The sequence below is a fragment of the Taudactylus pleione genome, unplaced genomic scaffold (assembly GCF_031769625.1).
Source record: "Taudactylus pleione unplaced genomic scaffold, aTauple2 ptg000720l, whole genome shotgun sequence".
In the NCBI taxonomy this organism is placed as follows: Eukaryota; Metazoa; Chordata; class Amphibia; order Anura; family Myobatrachidae; genus Taudactylus; species Taudactylus pleione.
The window spans coordinates 2228355-2250897 of record NW_028285122.1 but is presented as its reverse complement, the minus strand read 5'-3'; the positions used below and the strand labels follow the sequence as shown (position 1 = coordinate 2250897).

Sequence of the window (22543 nt, the reverse complement as noted above, 5' to 3'; positions counted from 1 at the left end):
TGCATGTACACATAATACATGTATGTGCCCCCTGCAGTGTAATAATAAAGCTGCCCAGCATGTGTGGGATACATACAGAGCAGCCAGTAATTAACCTGCATGTACACATAACACATGTATGTGCCCCCTGCAGTGTAATAATAAAGCTGTACAGCATGTGTGGGATACATACAGAGCAGCCAGTAATTACCCTGCATGCACACATAATACATGTATGTGCCCCCTGCAGTCTAATAATAAAGCTGTACAGCATGTGTGGGATACATACAGAGAAGCCAGTAATTTCCCTGCATGTACACATAATACATGTAAGTGCCCCCTGCAGTGTAATAATAAAGCTGTACAGCATGTGTGGGATACATACAGAGAAGCCAGTAATTTCCCTGCATGTACACATAATACATGTATGTGCCCCCTGCAGTCTAATAATAAAGCTGTACAGCATGTGTGGGATACATACAGAGAAGCCAGTAATTTCCCTGCATGTACACATAATACATGTAAGTGCCCCCTGCAGTGTAATAATAAAGCTGTCCAGCATGTGTGGGATACATACATACAGAAGCAGCCAGTAATTACCCTGTAATTATTATATCGCTGACATAGGAGACATTAAGGCTTCTTAGACATGATCTGAAATTTCACACAACCTACTGAATTTGTGCCACTCAAACTAAAAAAAGCAATGAAATTATGATCATTAAAGCTGACGCCTTAATAGACATGTTCCTTGCCCAATGCAGATATGGTATGCCATCACACCCTGTGGTTTACTGCAGATTCAGCACTCTCACAGAATGAGATTGCTGTCACTCACAAAATGGTGAAGCTGCTAATTCGCAGAATTGTGTGCTCATTGGAATACACACATGAAGTCTATGCAACTGAGGTCTGAGCAGTTATGTGGCTCCAACATCCCTCACAGTGCACACATACAGTATATGCATATACAAACACATTTATACATACACACAAATATACTCATATACACAGATATTTAACCCACACACATATACTCACATTTACACACACTATATATATAATGTGTAAATAAGCAAGAAAAAAAGGATGTCGTTCAGATCTATCAATGACCTATGGGCCTGATTCAGATTCAGTAAGCGGACGCTCGTTCGCTCCGAGCGATGTTCGCACATCTGCGCATGCGTATGGGTCGTAATGCGCATGCGCCAACCAGTCATTGCAGTCGGAAATCGTGCACTCGTAAAACAGCGAGGGGCTGCTAATTTCAGTTACAGAATGAGGCGTTTGTTGGTGGTAACAGGGGAAGGTGCTTGAAAACGGGGAGTGGAGATCCGAACGTAGGCGTGCCAAACGGTCAAAACGGGTGTTTTAAGGGTGTGCATAATTAACAAAGCAGCGTCATCGACCACGTCACTTGGTTGTCTTTTAGCCTGAACTGCACGCAGTGTTTGCGGGAAGTAAAACCTACCACAAGCACTGCGAGCAGTTCAGACGCCTTTCGATGTACTCGATTAATCTAATAAATAGCGGAGATGATGTATGATGCGAACAGCCAAGGGGTTTCTTTGCAAAATAGTGAGCGCATGTTTCGGACGCTCGCTCAGACATAGAGGCGTCAACAGACCACAAAGAGCAAGCGCTCAATATAAATATCCGGCCCCTTTTTCTGTATGAGCGCCAGCAAATAGCGTCCAGCTCTGAATGAGGTCCTATGTCTCGACACTGTGGAAAAGATCTACTTTTCAGGGTGTTTTTGCGTCTTTATCAAGATGCACAAACACAGAATACACATATGTTTTATAGATACTTAACAAAGTGCACCCCAATCACTGATCCACGCTGCACATCCCGCCGGAGACCCGATGATGGAGGTATCCAATCTATCATTTTGTATTGAATGGTAGATAAAGGATGTTTATTATCTCGGAAATGTCTTGCGACAGGACGGTCTGATGGTTACCTTCCAAAGCGGCCCTAATCTTTGATCTATATAAGGCCATCTGTTCCTTTAGTTGTCTCGATATCTTCCCTATATATAGTACCCTACATGGGCACCTTCGATACAAAATGATAGATTGGATACCTCCGAATCGGAGAGGAGGTAACAGAGACCGACTCCTTCTTCAAAAGGAAGCGTGGTGGACTCACACTTTACAGACTGTAAACCCTTATGGGTTAAATGAAATCTTAACATTTTCTAGTTTTTTATAAATTATGCCTGAAGATATTTGTTAGTCTTCCTCTGCATGAGGGTATGTGTCATAGACTAGGCTTTAGATTCATGTATTGGGCATATCTGCCTTGTCAGCATACATATCAGTATTGAGTAGGTTATTACTGTGGTCTATTTAGATACATTTATCTCTGCTATGCAGCTGCTTCAGGTTAAGAAATACATTGGTTTATTGCTTCTAACCCTTAACAACCTTGTATAGCTTACTTAACTTAAACTAATAAATAACGACACAGACAACAAGAGCTTGGCTAAAAGGTCACAGCTTTTATTTATAATGAATTAACCTAACCAGGGTGGCAAAGAGACGCTGCAGACTCAGTTCTAGCTTTTACTTTGCTCAAATACTCGGGGAACGACTGACACGTCCCCCCTCTAGACGCACTAACGCTGCGAGGGTCCCACTTCCCTCCTGGGCCAATCTGAGGCGCTTCCATACCAAAAAGCGCCCGGGTCCCCCCGTGCGGAGCAGGACAAATTCGCCAGGTTCATCGAGGGCAAGTGCCCCCACAACGTATCTTACGCCACATAAAGCCACTGAGCTGCAGCGTACTCCCGCCATGCTGCGCCTCCCCTTAAACCTTCTATCGGATGAGGTGTTGTCATGTGTGCAAACCACTTATCATACTAACATAAAATAAAGACACTGAGACGTGGATTTGGCAGATAACTTGATAGCGATTTATTGGAGCAATAATAATTATTATTTATTTAAGGATGTATGGTGGCAAAGAAAGGACGGCCAGAAATCAGCCAGATCTGCTATGCCCACACACAAACAACAAAAGGCATAGCAGGCGTAGATCGCCCAGAGTGCATACACATAACCATGTAACTCATATCATCAACAAAAGGTAACGCCCACCCCCATCTTGACTTCCCACCCGTTTAGGTGGTGATACTGCCCCCCGTTAGGTTGGTACAGCCAACTACCAGTCAACGAAGGGAGCGCCCTTAAATCATAATTGCACCCGGACTGGCGACCTGCCGTTCTTTCCCGCCACAGCAAGGTTCAGCTTATAGAACCGCCGCACCGCCACCATACCAAGTACTACCCCAATAACGCCAACTCCTCAAAAAGATCCCCAATAAACAATGACACACCCTCCTCTGTTAAATGAACTCCATCAGGTCTATACATATAACTAAATCGAAATTGAATGTTATTATGGTAAATGAAACGGCCATAATTGGCCATCACAAATTTGGCAACTGCGAAATTAAGTTTCTTCCTAGCTTCGTCATTAGCAGGAAAACTCCTAACCCCACGCCAGACCTGTCGAGGTACAATGCAAGACCAAATTAATTTACACAAGGGCCAGGCCGATAGCACCCTCGCCAAATCGTTGACAATATCAACTCGTAATTCTACAGTGGACCTCTGCCCTAAGTCGTTGCCTCCTAAATAAGCCACCAAAATACGTGGCCTACCAAAAAGCCTTGCATACTCTAACAGTTTAGGACAAAAGGAATGCCATCTCATACCTCTGGAACCTATCCAACGGACCCTAGCTGAATATTCAAAAATTGGAGCTTGATCTGAACTCAAACCTAGCAGCCCAGAAAATATATGAGTGGCCTATAACCCAAATGTCCTGCGTGTCAAAGAGCAATCCTAAAGGTGGAGGAAAGCAGTAAATAAAAAATTAGTAATTGTCATAAAACAATAAAATTTTATGGTGTATTAGTGGGATCTGATAGAACATAAGTGAGTATCTGCCAAAAAGAAAAATTTTCTATTGGTCGCCGACTTTACTATTTGAAGTGGCTGAGATAAACAGAAGACACAAAGGGGAAGAATGGGTGGGGGGGAATTGGGAAAAAACAGGTGAACTCGGCAAGAGGTAAAATAAAAACCTGCTGAGGGATGGACTATGGCCTAATTAAATGATTGAGAATAGCCAAATTGAATCCGTCAGTTCAGGTAAAAATTGTAAAATCCCTCAAGACTCCCATTGCCAGCAATGGCGAGTAGCTAATCCCGAGTAGGACGGACAGGGGTAACAGACAAGACAGGACAGTACATGAGACAAGACAAAAACCAGGCAAGCATAAAATATAAACGTAACCGGAACAGACTGTGAAATGACTTTAAACAAAGGGCCTTCATGCCTAGGTCGAATGTAACCTTTATAACTATCCGATTTCCAATGTCCTAGGGCCTTAATTTCTGATGCCGAGAAACCCGCAGCTGCCGCCGAAGTTGCGGCTCCGATCAGAAACGAGTGTGTACCAAAATCTTGAGGCGGGAGGCCTAAAACTGATACACACCTCTTCAAAAACCAACCAAACTGGTATTTGGTAAGCGGAGTCCTGTCCATATGCATGAGTCATGAACCAGGAACATCCGGCCGCAATAACTCATACCGCATAGCTAGTGCCACGGGGCAGATCTGTTCGTCCCTAGATGGGCCCAACGAGATCCACCTACCCCTACCAGTCTGGTCGGTCTTCGACTGCCGAATCCTACAGAGAACAGACCTCTCACTGACCAGGATATCCGAGAGGAGCATGGCGGCATCAACCCATTTGGATGATGCCACCAGCTCCGATACCCTCAAGGTGCCGTGAAAAGCCTCCGAAAACACCACTTGAATCAGGACCGCCTCATACGCAGTAAGAGCCACTCCGAGAACCGCCCCTAATACTGCCGGAAGCAGATGAGCGTCCACAGGTCTCCTACGGTCAGCTACTGGCCGGGAGACCCGTGCCCAACCCTTTAAAGCCTTCACTATCAGAAAACTTTTAGTAAAGTCAGGTTGGCCCTTCAATTTACAATAAAATGCAATGCCCCCCAAAGAGCGTGCAACAGAAGCCCTGGATCTGCCAGCCAAACGGAGACTCCAAATAAAAGAAAGCATCGAACGATGCTGACTCTTACCTGCCTGTTTGCTGCTACGGGAATAATCTTCCCATTCATTCCATGCCTGCCGATATGCTCGCAACGTGGAGGGGGCTAAAGACTGTTCTGCTTAGCCCTCCATGCCGGCTCGATCACCTGCCAAACATAAGAGGGGCAAAGCACAACGTCAGCACCAGGGCCACAGATCGGGACCTAGCCCACTGGAAACGTGATAACGCATCGTCTATCTCATTCTCCACCCCAGGAACGTGTCTTGCCTTAAACATGATGTTACAGCGCAAACATGTGAGCACAGCTGCGCTAGCAAGCGCAAAACCAGCAGGGAAGCCGCATGTTGCTGATTGTATCGCATGGACCATGCCCAGGTTGTCACACCTGATAATGATGCTGCGATTGCGTAACCATTCCCCCCAGATTTCCAAGGAAACCATTATGGGAAAGAGTTTGAGAAGGAGTAAGTCCTTAGTCAAACCCTTTCCCACCCATTCTTCCAGCCAACGGCCAACGCACCAGGAGCCATCAAGGTAACATCCGAACCCCGTGGTGCCTGCTGCGTCGGTGAACAGCTGCAGCTGCAAATTGTCAGCGGCTGGAGACATCCACAACCGAACGCCATTAAAATCCCGAAGAAACGAGACCCAGACAGAGAGGTCCTGCTTAATCTCTGAGGATAAACGTAGCAAATGTCTCGGTTAGTGACACCAGCCGTGGCCCTTTCCAATTTACATGAAAAAGCTCTGCCCATTGGAATTACTTTACAGGCCCAGGAGGGATTGCGCCTGCCGCAGGGTAATTCTACTGGAAGCCGTGCATTCCGCTATGGCATTACTTGACAGGCTTATCGAGAGGAATGCGACAAGAACCCACCGAGGTACAGATCTCGATACCCAGGAATGACAAGGGGAAGGGCCCTCCGTTTTGTCCACAGCAACGGGAACTCCAAATGAAAAAACAGCGCTCGTAAAGAAAACAAAAGATAACTGCATCTGCCTGAACCGGAAGGGCCGACACACAGAAAGTCATCGAGATAGTGGGCTATTCCATGACTACCGCAAAAATTAAATAAATAAATTCCGCGCACCAGTGTAGGAAGGTGCTAAAATGCTCAAAAAACGCACAGGACACAGAACACCCCATAGGCAAGCATTTGTCTATGCAATATCCGTTGTCCAAGCTAAAAACCCATAAACTGGAATGACTCTGGGTGCAAAGGAAGTAGACGAAAAGCTGACTCAACATCTATCTTAGCCATCAGTGCGCCCGGACCATAACACCTAATGACGTCCAAAGCATCGTCAAAAGACTGGTACACCACCGAGGAAACCTCAACTGGTATGGCATAATTTACTGACGAGCCTGGCGGATAAGACAGATGTTGCATGAGCCCTTATTTTCCTGGAATTTTCTTGGGAACCACTCCCACCGGGGAATTCACAAGATCCCTAATGGGGGTTCTGCAAAAGGCCCAGCAATGCGCCTGCGCTAACCTCGCCAGCCACTTTTTCCCTAAGAATGTGAGGCAATTCAAAGGCAGACTTCAAATTTCTAGGCGAATATGTGTCGACATCCCTGCAAATAGGTAAACGAAAACCAAAACTGAAGCCTTTTAACGAAAATTCTGCGTCCTGCAGAACCGGGTACCAACTCAACCATTTTGCTATCGCTGTGACACGGACAGGGGATGGAACTTTACTTAGCACTTGTGCCTTTTGCTGGCTGTGCAGGCTGCTGCTGGGCACCCCCCTTGAAACACTTGGCAACTGGGTGATTGCCACCACATCGCAAGCAGAGGTGACGAAAACGACATTTTAATGTGGAATTATTAAAGGCGAAGCATTTTCCCCAGAAGCCTGCTGTTAGCCCTGACGAACTGAACTAGCTGCTTTGCTCACGTTGTACCCCTCATAGGCAGGACGCGAAGGCTGCGTGACCTCCAGCAATGTATATTTGTGGAAGTAGGAGCATAGCTGAGAATGGAGCTTCCCGGTGATAGCTGCTTGGGGCAGTGATTGCAATAATAAGCTGTGCACCCTGTAGAAATTCACTGTAGCACATGTATTCTGTCTATTTTGTAAGTTAAATGCTCAGAATACAGTATATAATACAATCTCCTCTATTGGCTGATAATAATGATTCAAAGGAGATAAAAGCTAGATCTTAGGTGCTATAGATAAATAAAGCAGTGTCAAAGCCATTACCCCTTACTGTCAGATAACGCATCACTAAAGCATTCTATTCCCCCAATGATACCTCAATGCCCAGCATAATACTGACACTGTTTGCTGCAACTGTTTTCTACCATTAAGAGGCATAATCAGCACTTAGACCATCTATAAAATACATCATACGAATGTACTGAATGATATAATTCTGGCATATACAGGACCAGCAGACACAGTAAGTAATTATATGTAGAAGTAGAGCCATCCTGTCTGAGCTGAATCTTTTTATTTCATGTGCCGGCTCCTTTACAGATCATATGAGCAAGTTGGGGAATCTGGGAGAGGGCAGAAAAAGAAACCATGCACTGTCCTGGACATAGATGCACAGATTGGTCCCCTTATGTACTGGATGGTGTATTATCCAGTATTAATAATTGATCCAATAGGTGATCCATATCAGTGCACCCCGTACAGTGCATGTTTTCCAGATCTAGTTGGTGCACAACAATATTCATTACTGGCTTTTTAACTTTTTCTACTGGCTGACACATTTAAAAGATCAACAGGGACTGTAGTGCTAGTTATTTCATTTGTGACACTGAGGGGATCCTAAAAAACATGCAACTTTAGTATTATATGCTATTTCTATTGTAGTCATCATGGTGTGGGCTGAGGGGGGGTTCAGGCAAGGCACTCATAAACCCCTCCTGCATTTGCCTATGGTGCTGGCCATTGCAGCCACAAAGATAATATTGACCAGGGGCATTAAGGACTAAAGGGAAGCACCCCTCCCCCGCACTGGCACACCTTCCACAAAGCTGCTGCAGCCTGAGGGGGGATAGAACTATCAATAGGGGAACCACACCTGCAGCTCCTAATAACATGGGGACACTGTGGAGCCAGGGACCAGGGTCTGGGGAGGCTCATTACTAGGCAGGACATAGCTACACCCACCCCCAGCAGAACAAGAAATCAGAAAAGACACTGATTGAGGACAGAAAGGAAAAGTAAAAGCAATGATATGAAGTAAATGAAAAGAGACTAAATACAATAAGGAAAAGGAGGAGAGAAGAAGAGAAGAAGGAGAAGCACTAAGAGAGTTTTATTAAGGAAAATGACAACTGACAAAATGCACTTCCCTGTCCTGGAGGAATCTGGAACAAAGAGGCTTTGGCCCACACTTTTATCCCACTATATAATGTTCCTGTTACAAACCCGCCCCTGCTTGCCATAGGCTAACTCCCACAAGTAATTTGCATACATGCCTGCCCCCATCCTAGAGGTTTAAAACACCTCTTTTCTTATGCAATCTTTCGGTTTCTCGAATTGGGAAGAAAAAGTTAGTGTGACACAACATAAACAGTAACGGGTGGGATGGTGGGTTTCAAAGATCCAGGAACCAAGAGGCTGTCCATGCTCACACAGCCCAATATATACTGATCATCTGACCACTCCTTCAAGCAATATCATTGGCTCACCCAACCAGCTGACCAGACAGCCTTATAATCTGCCCAGCAACAAGGCTGTCATCAACAGCCATACAGCAAAAAACATAGTATTCTTAATTATACTCACGCTTATCCCGCCTTCGTATACTATTCTCTGTCCCTAGGAGGACACAGCTTATCTGTGAGTTTAGCCATGTTACTGATTTTAAGTTTCAGTTTATTTTTTATCTTCATTGTTAGGAAGAGATGAGAACTGAATAAGTTTAAAGCTATATAAGAGTCCTTAGTTTTTTGTAATTGGTTGGAATTTGTCAGCAGTTGCTAGGTAGAGTAATTTGGGTGGGCTATCATGGTTGGTTGGTCACTGACCATGTGGGAGCTCGTGGGAGCTGCTTGGTGGACTTTATAAGGCTGGTGGACTTTATAAGGCTGCAACTTCCTTTTCTGGATTTCCTATCTCTTTATTGTGCATTTGTTGTGTATGTTTTTACTAACACTGGTCATTGTTGTGTTCGGCGAGAAGGTGCTACAGTCCAGCGGCCACGTAAAGTGTAAGTATATTCGATGTGGAGCACATATCCTTTGAATGGTCGTAGTATGGCCTACCTCTGCGGGAGGACTTTGGGCGTCTGTCACTGCGGACACGCTCGTACTATGCAATATCATAGGGGTTGTGAGTCTTCGCAGCTTAGCTTACAATGACCACAGGGGGAGCGTTTCAGTCGCTCCCTAATATTGGTTACGATGGCCACAGGGGGGCGTATCAGTCGTTCCCTAATATTGGTCACGATGGCCACAGGGGGCGTATCAGTCGTTCCCTAATATTGGTCATGATTGCCACAGGGGGGCATATCAGTCGTTCCCTAATATTGGTCACAATGACCACAGGGGGGTGTTTCAGTCGCTCCCTAATATTGGTCACAATGGCCACAGGGGGGGCGTATCAGTCATTCCCTAATATTGGCTAAGATCATGTGGCTGGAGCTGATTGTTTGTAGCATCCTTCTTTGCCTCCCGATAAATTAAATTCAATAGTTAACGTACAAATCAGGGTCATACCTTTAATAAAAGCGAGTTATGACCATTTAACCAAAGCAGTCCATGTCCGTGTCTTTATTTTTAGTATAAGTTAGTATAAGCTCTTATATATTGTGTTTTAATTGCAATAAAGTTATGGACGCCTTAATTGTGCATTTGTCACTATGGTGACAGACCACGCCCCCTGGAGACGACCAGAATGCCAGCGCTGTGGCACACATGTGACGTCATTGGGTCTCCGATGGGATGTGCACCGTGGATTGGTGAATGGGGAGCACATTGTGAAGTATCTATAAAAGGTATGTGTATTCTGTGCTTGTGCGTCTTGATAAAAGGGTTTGAATCCTGAAATGTTGATCTTTACCACAGTGTCGGTACATTATTCTTTGATAGATCTGAGTGACATATACACACATGCACACATATATATATATATATATACACAAACACACATATATACACACAAATACACACATATATACATACACACAAACATATAGACACATATATACATACACACATATATACATACACACACAAATTTATACACACCCACATATATATATATATATATATATATATATATACACACACACATATATGCACAAAAATACACACATGCTGTATATACACTCACACATACACATACACACACATCAACCTCAATAACATTAATTTCCACTAATTTCCAGTCTATTCTGAACACCTCACAATATTGTTTTTGGGCCAAAAGGTACAGTAGCTGGAAGACTATGCTAAGCGACACGAGTGGGCGGCACAAACACGTGGCCCATCTAGGAGTGACACTGCAGTGGCAGACAGGATGGCAGTTTGAAAAAATAGGCCCCAAACAGTACATAATGCAAAGAAAAAAAAGAGGTGCACCCACCCTTATGTTGACTTATGACACAGGCGCATGCTTGGCGCTGCTACTTTGTTGATGGACGTGCGGCTAAGGCACACACCGACACAGCTAAAGAAACAAAAATACAATGTTTTAATTTTTGGGGGCACTTTGGGGGTTACACCACCCTACAACAGACCAGTCGGCCCATTGACTTATGATGACACTGGTACACGCTTGGCGCTGCTACTTTGTTGATGCACGTGCGGCTAAGGCACACACAAACACAGATAAAGAAACAAAAATAAAATGTTTTATTTTTTGGGGGGCACTTTGGGGGTTACACCACCCTACAACAGACCAGTCGGCCCTTGACTTATGACACAGGTGCACACTTGGTGCTGCTATTTTGTTGATGCATGTGCGGCTAACGCGCACACACAAACACAGAAATCTAAAAATAATAAAATGTTTTAATATCTTGGGGCACTTGGGGTTACACCACCCTTCAACAGACCAGCCAGCCCTTGACTTATAATGACACTGGTGCACGCTTGGTGCTGCTACTTTGTTGATGCACGTGCGGCTAAGGCACACGCAAACACAGAAAAATAAAATAATATATATTTTTTTGCACTTGGGGGGAGCACCCCTGATGGACAGAGCACCCCCTGGACAACACTACAGCACCCCTTTAGGACTACAGTGACACAGGAGCCACTGAATCCCCCCCTCTTCTGTCTGCACACAGCTCCTATGGACAACACAGCCTTTATGGGACAACAGCACTGCACAACACAGCCCAGCCAGCCCCTATGGACTTTGGACACAGCCCCTATGGACAACAGCAGCACCAGCACAGCAATCCCCACCCTCCCTCTTCACTTTCCACAGCCGGAGTAAAAAATGGCGCCGACTCAGGACCTTTTATAGAATCCAAAACCCGCGAGAATCCGACAGCGCGAGGATGATGTTTTGCCTCGTTCCGTTAACCGAGTCTGACGGGAACACCCGAGCTGGACTCGGTTCCCGGCTCAGATCGGGGGGGGGCTCGGGGGGTTCGGATTTCTTAAATCTGAACCCGTTCATACCTAATATACACATACATATAAATATATATTAGGGGTGAGCGGGTTCGGATTTCTGAAATCCGAACCCCACCGAGCCCCCCCGATCCGAGTCCGATCCGAATCAGGCTCGACTTTTCCCGCCTGACTCGGGTCTGAAATCGAGGCAAAACGTCATCATCCCGCCGTCCGAGTCTCGCGGGTTTTGGACCCTATATAAGGTACCCACGTCGGCGCCATTTTCTCACTCGGCTGTGGACAGTGAAGAGGGAGGGTGGGAGTTAGGGCTGTGTAGTGTAGTGTAGTGTAGTGCTGCTGTTGTCCACTACTTCAAAGTCCATAGGGGCTGGCTGTGTTGTGCTGTGCTGCTGTTGTTAATAGGGGCTGTGTCCACTACTTCAAAGTCCATAGGGGCTGGCTGGACTGTGTTGTGCAGTCAGTTCTCCATAGGGGCTGTGTCCACTCCAAAGTCCTGTGCAGTGTCCCAGTCCTAAAGGAGTGCTGTAGTGTTGTCCAGGGGGTGCTCTGTCCATCAGGGGTGCTCCCCCCAAGTGCTAAAAAAATAATATATTTTCTGTGTTTGTGAATTGTGTGCGCAGTAGCCGCACGTGCATCAACAAAGTAGTGCCAAGCGTGCGCCTGTGTCATAAGTAAAGGGCCGGCTGGCTTGACCGTTAAAGGGTGCTGTAACCCCCGAAAGTACACTCCAGTCCAAACCAAAAAAAAATTATTTTCTGTGTTTGTGAATTGTGTGCGCAGTAGCCGCACGTGCATCAACAAAGTAGTGCCAAGCGTGCGCCTGTGTCATAAGTAAAGGGCCGGCTGGCTTGACCGTTAAGGGTGCTGTAACCCCCGAAAGTACACTCCAGTCCAAACCAAAAAAAAAATTATTTTCTGTGTTTGTGAATTGTGTGCGCAGTAGCCGCACGTGCATCAACAAAGTAGTGCCAAGCGTGCGCCTGTGTCATAAGTAAAGGGCCGGCTGGCTTGACCGTTAAGGGTGCTGTAACCCCCGAAAGTACACTCCAGTCCAAACCAAAAAAAAAATTATTTTCTGTGTTTGTGAATTGTGTGCGCAGTAGCCGCACGTGCATCAACAAAGTAGTGCCAAGCGTGCGCCTGTGTCATAAGTAAAGGGCCGGCTGGCTTGACCGTTAAAGGGTGCTGTAACCCCCGAAAGTACACTCCAGTCCAAACCAAAAAAAAATTATTTTCTGTGTTTGTGAATTGTGTGCGCAGTAGCCGCACGTGCATCAACAAAGTAGTGCCAAGCGTGCGCCTGTGTCATAAGTAAAGGGCCGGCTGGCTTGACCGTTAAAGGGTGCTGTAACCCCCGAAAGTACACTCCAGTCCAAACCAAAAAAAAATTATTTTCTGTGTTTGTGAATTGTGTGCGCAGTAGCCGCACGTGCATCAACAAAGTAGTGCCAAGCGTGCGCCTGTGTCATAAGTAAAGGGCCGGCTGGCTTGACCGTTAAAGGGTGCTATAACCCCCGAAAGTACACTCAAGGCCAAACCAAAAAAAAATTATTTTCTGTGTTTGTGAATTGTGTGCGCAGAAGTCGCACGTGCATCAACAAAGTAGTGCCAAGCGTGCGCCTGTGTCATAAGTAAAGGGCCGGCTGGCTTGACCGTTAAGGGTGCTGTAACCCCCGAAAGTACACTCCAGTCCAAACCAAAAAAAAATAATTTTCTGTGTTTGTGAATTGTGTGCGCAGTAGCCGCACGTGCATCAACAAAGTAGTGCCAAGCGTGCGCCTGTGTCATAAGTAAAGGGCCGGCTGGCTTGACCGTTAAAGGGTGCTGTAACCCCCGAAAGTACACTCCAGTCCAAACCAAAAAAAAAATATTTTCTGTGTTTGTGAATTGTGTGCGCAGTAGCCGCACGTGCATCAACAAAGTAGTGCCAAGCGTGCGCCTGTGTCATAAGTAAAGGGCAGGCTGGCTTGACCGTTAAAGGGTGCTGTAACCCCCGAAAGTACACTCCAGTCCAAACCAAAAAAAAATTATTTTCTGTGTTTGTGAATTGTGTGCGCAGTAGCCGCACGTGCATCAACAAAGTAGTGCCAAGCGTGCGCCTGTGTCATAAGTAAAGGGCCGGCTGGCTTGACCGTTAAAGGGTGCTGTAACCCCCGAAAGTACACTCCAGTCCAAACCAAAAAAAAATTATTTTCTGTGTTTGTGAATTGTGTGCGCAGTAGCCGCACGTGCATCAACAAAGTAGTGCCAAGCGTGCGCCTGTGTCATAAGTAAAGGGCCGGCTGGCTTGACCGTTAAAGGGTGCTGTAACCCCCGAAAGTACACTCCAGTCCAAACCAAAAAAAAATTATTTTCTGTGTTTGTGAATTGTGTGCGCAGTAGCCGCACGTGCATCAACAAAGTAGTGCCAAGCGTGCGCCTGTGTCATAAGTAAAGGGCCGGCTGGCTTGACCGTTAAAGGGTGCTGTAACCCCCAAAGTACACTCCAGTCCAAACCAAAAAAAAAATTATTTTCTGTGTTTGTGAATTGTGTGCGCAGTAGCCGCACGTGCATCAACAAAGTAGTGCCAAGCGTGCGCCTGTGTCATAAGTAAAGGGCCGGCTGGCTTGACCGTTAAAGGGTGCTGTAACCCCCGAAAGTACACTCCAGTCCAAACCAAAAAAAAATTATTTTCTGTGTTTGTGAATTGTGTGCGCAGTAGCCGCACGTGCATCAACAAAGTAGTGCCAAGCGTGCGCCTGTGTCATAAGTAAAGGGCTGGCTGGCTTGACCGTTAAAGGGTGCTGTAACCCCCGAAAGTACACTCCAGTCCAAACCAAAAAAAAATTATTTTCTGTGTTTGTGAATTGTGTGCGCAGTAGCCGCACGTGCATCAACAAAGTAGTGCCAAGCGTGCGCCTGTGTCATAAGTAAAGGGCCGGCTGGCTTGACCGTTAAAGGGTGCTGTAACCCCCGAAAGTACACTCCAGTCCAAACCAAAAAAAAAATATTTTCTGTGTTTGTGAATTGTGTGCGCAGTAGCCGCACGTGCATCAACAAAGTAGTGCCAAGCGTGCGCCTGTGTCATAAGTAAAGGGCCGGCTGGCTTGACCGTTAAAGGGTGCTGTAACCCCCGAAAGTACACTCCAGTCCAAACCAAAAAAAAATTATTTTCTGTGTTTGTGAATTGTGTGCGCAGTAGCCGCACGTGCATCAACAAAGTAGTGCCAAGCGTGCGCCTGTGTCATAAGTAAAGGGCCGGCTGGCTTGACCGTTAAGGGTGCTGTAACCCCCAAAAGTACACTCCAGTCCAAACCAAAAAAAAATTATTTTCTGTGTTTGTGAATTGTGTGCGCAGTAGCCGCACGTGCATCAACAAAGTAGTGCCAAGAGTGCGCCTGTGTCATAAGTAAAGGGCCGGCTGGCTTGACCGTTAAAGGGTGCTGTAATCCACAAAGTACACTCCAGTCCAAACCAAAAAAAAAATTATTTTCTGTGTTTAGCCGCACGTATATATCAAATCGATATAACATAAATGGAGGACCAAACTTTCTCCGATAAAAATAAAATAGAGAAAGATCAAGAACCACTTCCTCCTAGTGCTGAAGCTGCTGCCACTAGTCATGACATAGACGATAACATGCCATCAACGTCGTCTGCCAAGGCCGATGCCCAATGTCATAGTAGAGGGCACATACAATCCCAAATGGCAAAGTTCAGGAAAATGACCTTGAAAAAGACATTTAAATCAGCTGAAGAGAAACGTAAACTTGCCAATATGCCATTTACGACACGGAGTGGCAAGGAACGGCTAAGGTCGATCCCTAGTATGTTCATGACTAGTGGTTCAGCTTCACATGACGATGGAAGCCCTCCTCCCACTAAAAAAATCAAAAGAGTTAAGCTGGCAAAAGCACAGCGAAGAACTGTGCTTTCTAAGAAGATATCACAAATCCCCAAGGAGAGTCCAAGTGTGGTGGTGGTTGCGATGCCTGACCTTCCCAGCACTGGACGGGAAGAGGTGGCTCTTTCCACCATTTGCACGCCCCCTGCAAGTGCTGAAAGGAGCACCCACAGTCCACTTGCTGATATGCAAATTGAAGATGTCACTGTTGAAGTACAACAGGATGAGGATACTGGTGTAGCTGGCGCTGAGGAGGAAGTTGGCGAGGAGGATTCTGATGGTGATGTGGTTTGTTTAAATCAGGCTCCGGGGGAGACAGTTGTTGTCCGTGGGATGAAAAAGCCCATCACGGTCATGCCTGGGCAGAAGACCAAACATTCCACCTCTTTGGTCTGGCAATATTTCTATCCAAATCCGGACAACAACTGTCTTGCCATATGTACCATATGTAAAGGTGAAATAAGTAGGGGTAGGGACGTCAACCACCTAGGAACATCCTCCCTTATACGGCACCTGCAGCGCGTTCATAAAAAGTTACTGTCAAGTTCAGAAACTTTGGCTAAGACCGTAAGCAGTCCAGGGACACCTAAATCCCGTTGTCCTGTTGTATCCAAGCGCCTGCAAACCACACCGTCAACTCCCTCCTCGTCAATTTCCTCCTTAGTCAGGATCGGAAGTAGTCCTGCAGGCCATGTCACTGGCATGACTGACTCTCCTATCCGGGATTCCTCTGGAGGATCCTGCATTGCTACGCCTACTGCTGCCGCTGCTGCTGTTGCTGCTGCTGGGAGTCGTTCATCATCCCAGAGAGGAAGTAGGAACACCACTACTTTTACTAAACAATTGACCCTCCAACAGTCCTTAGCGAGGAGGATGAAGTACGACAGCAGTCATCCTGAAGCAAAACGTATAACTGATGCCTTGACTGCTATGTTGGTGTTAGACGTGCGTCCGGTATCCGCCATTAGTGCAGTGGGATTTAGACAATTGATGGAGATAGTGTGTCCCCGGTTCCAAATCCCATCTAGATTCCACTTCACTAGGCAGGCGATACCGAGACTGTACAGAAACGTCAGAAAAAGTGTCCTCAGTGTCCTGAAAAATGCCGTTGTACACAATGTCCACTTAACCACGGACATGTGGACAAGTGGAACAGGGCAGACTAAGGACTATATGACTGTGACAGCCCACTGGGTAGATGTATCACCTTACGCAGCAACAGCAGCAGCGTCACCAGTAGCAGCATCTCAGAAACGCCAGCTCGTTACAAGGCAGGCTACGCTGTGTATCACCGGTTTCAGTAAGAGGCACACCGCCGACAACCTCTTAGAGAAACTGAGGGAAATCATCGCCCAGTGGCTTACCCCACTTAGACTCTCCTGGGGATTTGTGATATCTGACAACGCCACCAATATTGTGCGGGCATTACATCTGGGCAAATTCCAGCACGTCCCATGTTTTGCTCACACAATAAACTTGGTGGTGCAGAATTTTCTGAAAAGCGACAGGGGCGTGCAGGAGACGCTTTGGGTGGCCCGAAAAATTTCTGGCCACTTTCGCCATTCAGCGACTGCGTGCCGAAGACTGGAGCGCCAGCAAACACTCTTGAACCTGCCCCGCCATCACCTGAAGCAAGAGGTTGTGACGCGGTAGAACTCAACCCTCTATATGCTTCAGAGGATGGAGGAGCAGCAAAAGGCCATACAAGCCTATACATCCACCTATGACATAGGCAAAGGAGGGGGTATGCACCTGACTCAAGCGCAGTGGAGAATGATTTCCGTGTTGTGCAAGGTTCTCCAGCCCTTCGAACTTGCCACACGTGAAGTCAGTTCAGACACAGCCAGCTTGAGTCAGGTCATTCCCCTCATCAGGCTTTTGCAGAAGCAGCTGGAGAAAGTGAAGGAGGAGCTAAGATGGAGCAATTCCGCTCGCCATGTGGGACTTGTGGATGAAGCCCTTCATTCGCTTTGCCAGGATTCCAGGGTGGTCAATCTGTTGAAATCAGACCACTACATTTTGGCCACCGTGCTTGATCCTAGGTTTAAAGCCTATGTGGTGTCTCTCTTTCCGGCCGACACAAGCCTGCAGAGGTGCAAAGACCTGCTGGTGAACACACTGTCAGCTGAAGCGGAACGTGACACGTCAACGGCTCCTTCTTCATTTTCTCCCGCAACTGGGGCTGCCAGGAAAAAACTTAGGTATCCTAAGCAACCCGCTGGCGGTGATGCAGGGCAGGCAGGACCAAGTTTGGACATCTGGTCCGGACTGAAGGACCTGGCAACAATTTCTGACATGTCTACTGTCACTGCATATGATACTGTCACCATTGACAGAATGGTGGAGGATTACATCGGTGACAGCATCCAAGTAGGCATGTCAGACAGTCCATACCTGTACTGGCAGGAAAAAGAGGCAATTTGGAGGCCCCTGTACAAGCTGGCTCTATTTTACCTGAGTTGCCCCCCCTCCAGTGTGTACTCCGAAAGAGTGTTTAGTCCAGGCGGGAACCTTGTCAGCGAAAGGCGTAGGAGGTTGCTTCCACAGAATGTGGAGAAGATGATGTTCATCAAAATGAATTATCAGCTCTTCCAGGGAGACCAGCCTCCAGAAGGTACAGAGGGACCTGTGGTGGTGGATTCAAGTGGGGACGAGTTAATACTTTGTGAGGATGAGGATGTACACACTGAAGAGGGTGAGGAATCGGTGGATGAGGAGGATGAGGATGACATCTTGCCTCCGTAGAGCCAGTTTGTGCAGGGACACATTAATTGCCAGCTTGTTTTGTGGGGGCCCAAACGAACCAATCATTTCAGCCACAGTTGTGTGGCAGACCCTGGCGCTGAAATGATTGATTTGTTAAAGTGTGCATGTCCTGTTTATACAACATAAGGGTGGGTGGGAGGGCCCAAGGACAATTCCATCTTGCACTTCTTTTTTTTCTTTGCATTATGTACAGTTTGGGGCCTAGTTTTTCTAAATGCCATCCTGTCTGCCACTGCAGTGTCACTCCTAGATGGGTCACGTGTTTGTGCCGCCCACTCGTGTCGCTTAGCATAGTCATCCAGCTACCTCGGTGCAACCTTTTGGACATGAAAACACTATTGTGAGGTGTGAGGTGTTCAGAATAGACTGGAAATGAGTGGAAATTAAGGTTATTGAGGTTAATAATAGCATAGGAGCAGAGAAACCAACAAATTCTGTGATTTTAGCTGTTTTTATGCTTTTTAAAAAAAAAATACAGATCCAAAACACAAAACCCAGAACCCAAAACACGGAAGGGTGGTTTTGGCAAAACCAATCCAGATCCAAAACACGAAGAAAGATCCAGATCCAAAACCAAAACACAAAACACGAAAAGTGGCCGGTGCACACCCCTAATATTAGGGATGAGCGGGTTCGGTTCCCTGAGAACCGAACCCACCCGAACTTCGGGGATCCGGGGCGATCCGAGCCCAAGCTCGGATCTCCCTGTCTGCCCCGGATCCCTCTCCCGAGGCAAAACCTCGAGATCTGCTGTCGGATCTCGAGGTTTTGCCTCGAGCGGCCATTTAAAAAAAAATGCCTTTGCCTTTAATGGGCAAAGTGCTGATTGGCTGACATAGCCGTCTGTCACGGCTCTCAGCCAATCAGCATTATGGTGCTCATTTGCATGTAGCACGGACTCGTGAGATCCGTGCTACATGCATCTGTGTGATTGACACAGAGCACTAACGGGTCCGTGAGACCCGTCTGTGCTGCTGTGTATTTCAATGACACAGATGCACGCACGGACCAGGAGATCCGTGCTACTTGCATCTGTGTCATTGACACAGAGCACTAACGGGTCCGTGAGACCCGTCTGTGCTGCTGTGGTAAATAAAAAAAAAAAAACCTGTGTAAAAAGAGAAAAAAATGGCGTCCTCCCCCCCAAAAAAAGAGCAACCAGCCCCGGGCATTAGTGACCCAGTGCTGGGTGTGCTTAAATACAGGGGACAAACGACATAGGGGTCCCCTGTACTTAAACACAACCAGCACCGGGCTAGTCAGAACCAGAGCTGGTTGCCAAAATACGGGGGACAAACGACGTAGGGGTCCCCCGTATTCTGCGCAACCAGCTCTGGGCTCTGATCCGGTCCTGGTTCTGGAATTACAGGGGAAAAAAATGAGTAGGGTTCCCCTGTATGTTCCAGAACCAGCACTGGACTTTTTCTAGCGGGGGGCTGATGCCACAGCCAGGGGAGCCCTTTCACCGGGCCCCCCAGCCGCAGCATCAGCCCTGACCGCTAGTCAGCCCAGGCCGGGGATCCCTGGAGAGCTGGGGACCCCCCCAATAAAGGGGTCACCCTCTCCAGGGCACCCCAGGCCCAGGCTGATAGCCCGGGGCTATCCCCGCCACCCCTGGTGGCGGTGGGTGGCGGGTTGATTGTGTGGTGTGGTGTAAATAAAGAATATCAAACATTGTCTTTACAAGTAGAACTGCAAGTCCCAGCAAGCCTGCCCCGCATGCTGGTACTTGGAGAACCACAAGTACCAGCATGCAGGGCATTAAGGGCCCACTAGTACCTGTAGTTCACCTGTAAAAAAATGTTTAAAAAAAACACAGGACACACACACCGTGACAGTATAAGTTTATTAAACATACATACACACACACACACACACACACACACATGTACACATACTCACCTATGTAACCCTGTAGCATCGGTCCACTTGTCCGGTAAAGTATCCATAGGGGACCTGTGAAAAAAAACATACTCACCATCTCCTATGCGAGGTTCTGTCCTCTTCGTTCCAAAGTAGGCATCCCCGGACTTGGCAAAAAAAAAAAAACGAAAACGCGATCCACGAACTTAGTACCGTTCTATAGAACGGTACTTCCCGAATGAGAGCTTAGCGGCGGGGTATCACAATGGAAACCCCGCTGCTAAGCGTTCATTGGCTGAGAGAGGCCATCTCCCGTCTCTCTCAGCCAATGAACGGCTCCCTCCATTGTAGTCAATGCTGGGAGCCGCAAGGTTATTAAAGTTTACCCTGCGGTTCCCACCATTGACTACAATGGAGGGAGCCGTTCATTGGCTGAGAGACGGGAGATGACCTCTCTCAGCCAATGAACGCTTAGCAGCGGGGTTTCCATGGTGATACCCCGCCGCTAAGCTCTCATTCGGGAAGTACCGTTCTATAGAACGGTACTAAGTTCGTGGATCGCGTTTTCGTTTTTTTTTTTTGCCAAGTCCGGGGATGCCTACTTTGGAACGAAGAGGACAGAACCTCGCATAGGAGATGGTGAGTATGTTTTTTTTCACAGGTCCCCTATGGATACTTTACCGGACAAGTGGACCGATGCTACAGGTTACATAGGTGAGTATGTGTACATGTGTGTGTGTGTGTGTGTGTGTATGTATGTTTAATAAACTTATACTGTCACGGTGTGTGTGTCCTGTGTTTTTTTAAACATTTTTTTTACAGGTGAACTACAGGTACTAGTGGGCCCTTAATGCCCTGCATGCTGGTACTTGTGGTTCTCCAAGTACCAGCATGCGGGGCAGGCTAGCTGGGACTTGCAGTTCTACTTGTAAAGACAATGTTTGATATTCTTTATTTACACCACACCACACAATCAACCCGCCACCCACCGCCACCAGGGGTGGCGGGGATAGCCCCGGGCTATCAGCCTGGGCCTGGGGTGCCCTGGAGAGGGTGACCCCTTTATTGGGGGGGTCCCCAGCTCTCCAGGGATCCCCGGCCTGGGCTGACTAGCGGTCAGGGTTGATGCTGCGGCTGGGGGGCCCGGTGAAAGGGCTCCCCTGGCTGTGGCATCAGCCCCCCGCTAGAAAAAGTCCAGTGCTGGTTCTGGAACATACAGGGGAACCCTACTCATTTTTTGTCCCCTATATTTCCAGAACCAGGACCGGATCAGAGCCCAGAGCTGGTTGCGCAGAATACAGGGGACCCCTACGTCGTTTGTCCCCCGTATTTTGGCAACCAGCGCTGATTCTGACTAGCCCGGTGCTGGTTGTGCTTAAGTACAGGGGACCCCTACATCGTTTGTCCCCTGTATTTAAGCACACCCAGCACTGGGTTACTAATGCCCGGGGCTGGTTGCTCTTTTTTGGGGGGGTGCACGCCATTTTTTTCTTTTTTTACACAGGTTTTTTTTTTTTTTTTTACCACAGCAGCACAGACGGGTCTCACGGACCTGTCATTGCTCTGTGCCAATCACACAGATGCATGTAGCACGGATCTCCCGGGTTCGTGCTACATGCAAATGGGCACCATAACGCTGATTGGCTTCCTGTCTGCCACTGCAGTGCCACTCCTAGATGGGCCACGTGTTTGTGCCGCCCCCTTGTGTCGCTTAGCATAGTCATCCAGCTTCCTCGGTACAACCTTTTGGCCTAAAAACAATATTGTGAGGTGTGAGGTGTTCAGAATAGAGTGGAAATGAGTGGAAATTAATGTTATTGGGGTTATTAATAGCGTAGGAACAAAAAAAGGCCCATTTATGTGATTTTAGCGGGGTTTTTTTATTTTTTAAGAAAAAATCCAGATCCAAAACACAAAACCCAGAACCCAAAACACGGAAGGGTGGTTTTGGCAAAACCAATCCAGATCCAAAACACGAAGAAAGATCCAGATCCAAAACCAAAACACAAAACACGAAAAGTGTCCGGTGCACACCCCTACCTAATATATATATACATACACATACATACATACACACATATATACATATACACATACATATATACATATACACACACATATATACACATACATAAACACACACATATATACACACACATATACACACACACACATACATACACATATATACACACACATATATACACACACATATACACACACATATATACACATACACACACACATATACACATATACACACACAACACACACACATATACACACACACATATATACACACACACATACATACACACACATATATACACACATATATACACACACATATACATACACATATATACACACACATATATACACACACATATACACACACATATATACACATATAC

The 22543-nt window shown here is 46.9% G+C and overlaps 1 protein-coding gene across 1 annotated transcript in view; it reads right to left on the bottom strand.

The window, feature by feature from the left end:
- Window positions 1-22543, bottom strand: part of LOC148477398 (uncharacterized) — a 124266-nt gene that overhangs the window by 46861 nt on the left and 54862 nt on the right. The gene's annotated exons all lie outside the window — the stretch shown is intronic.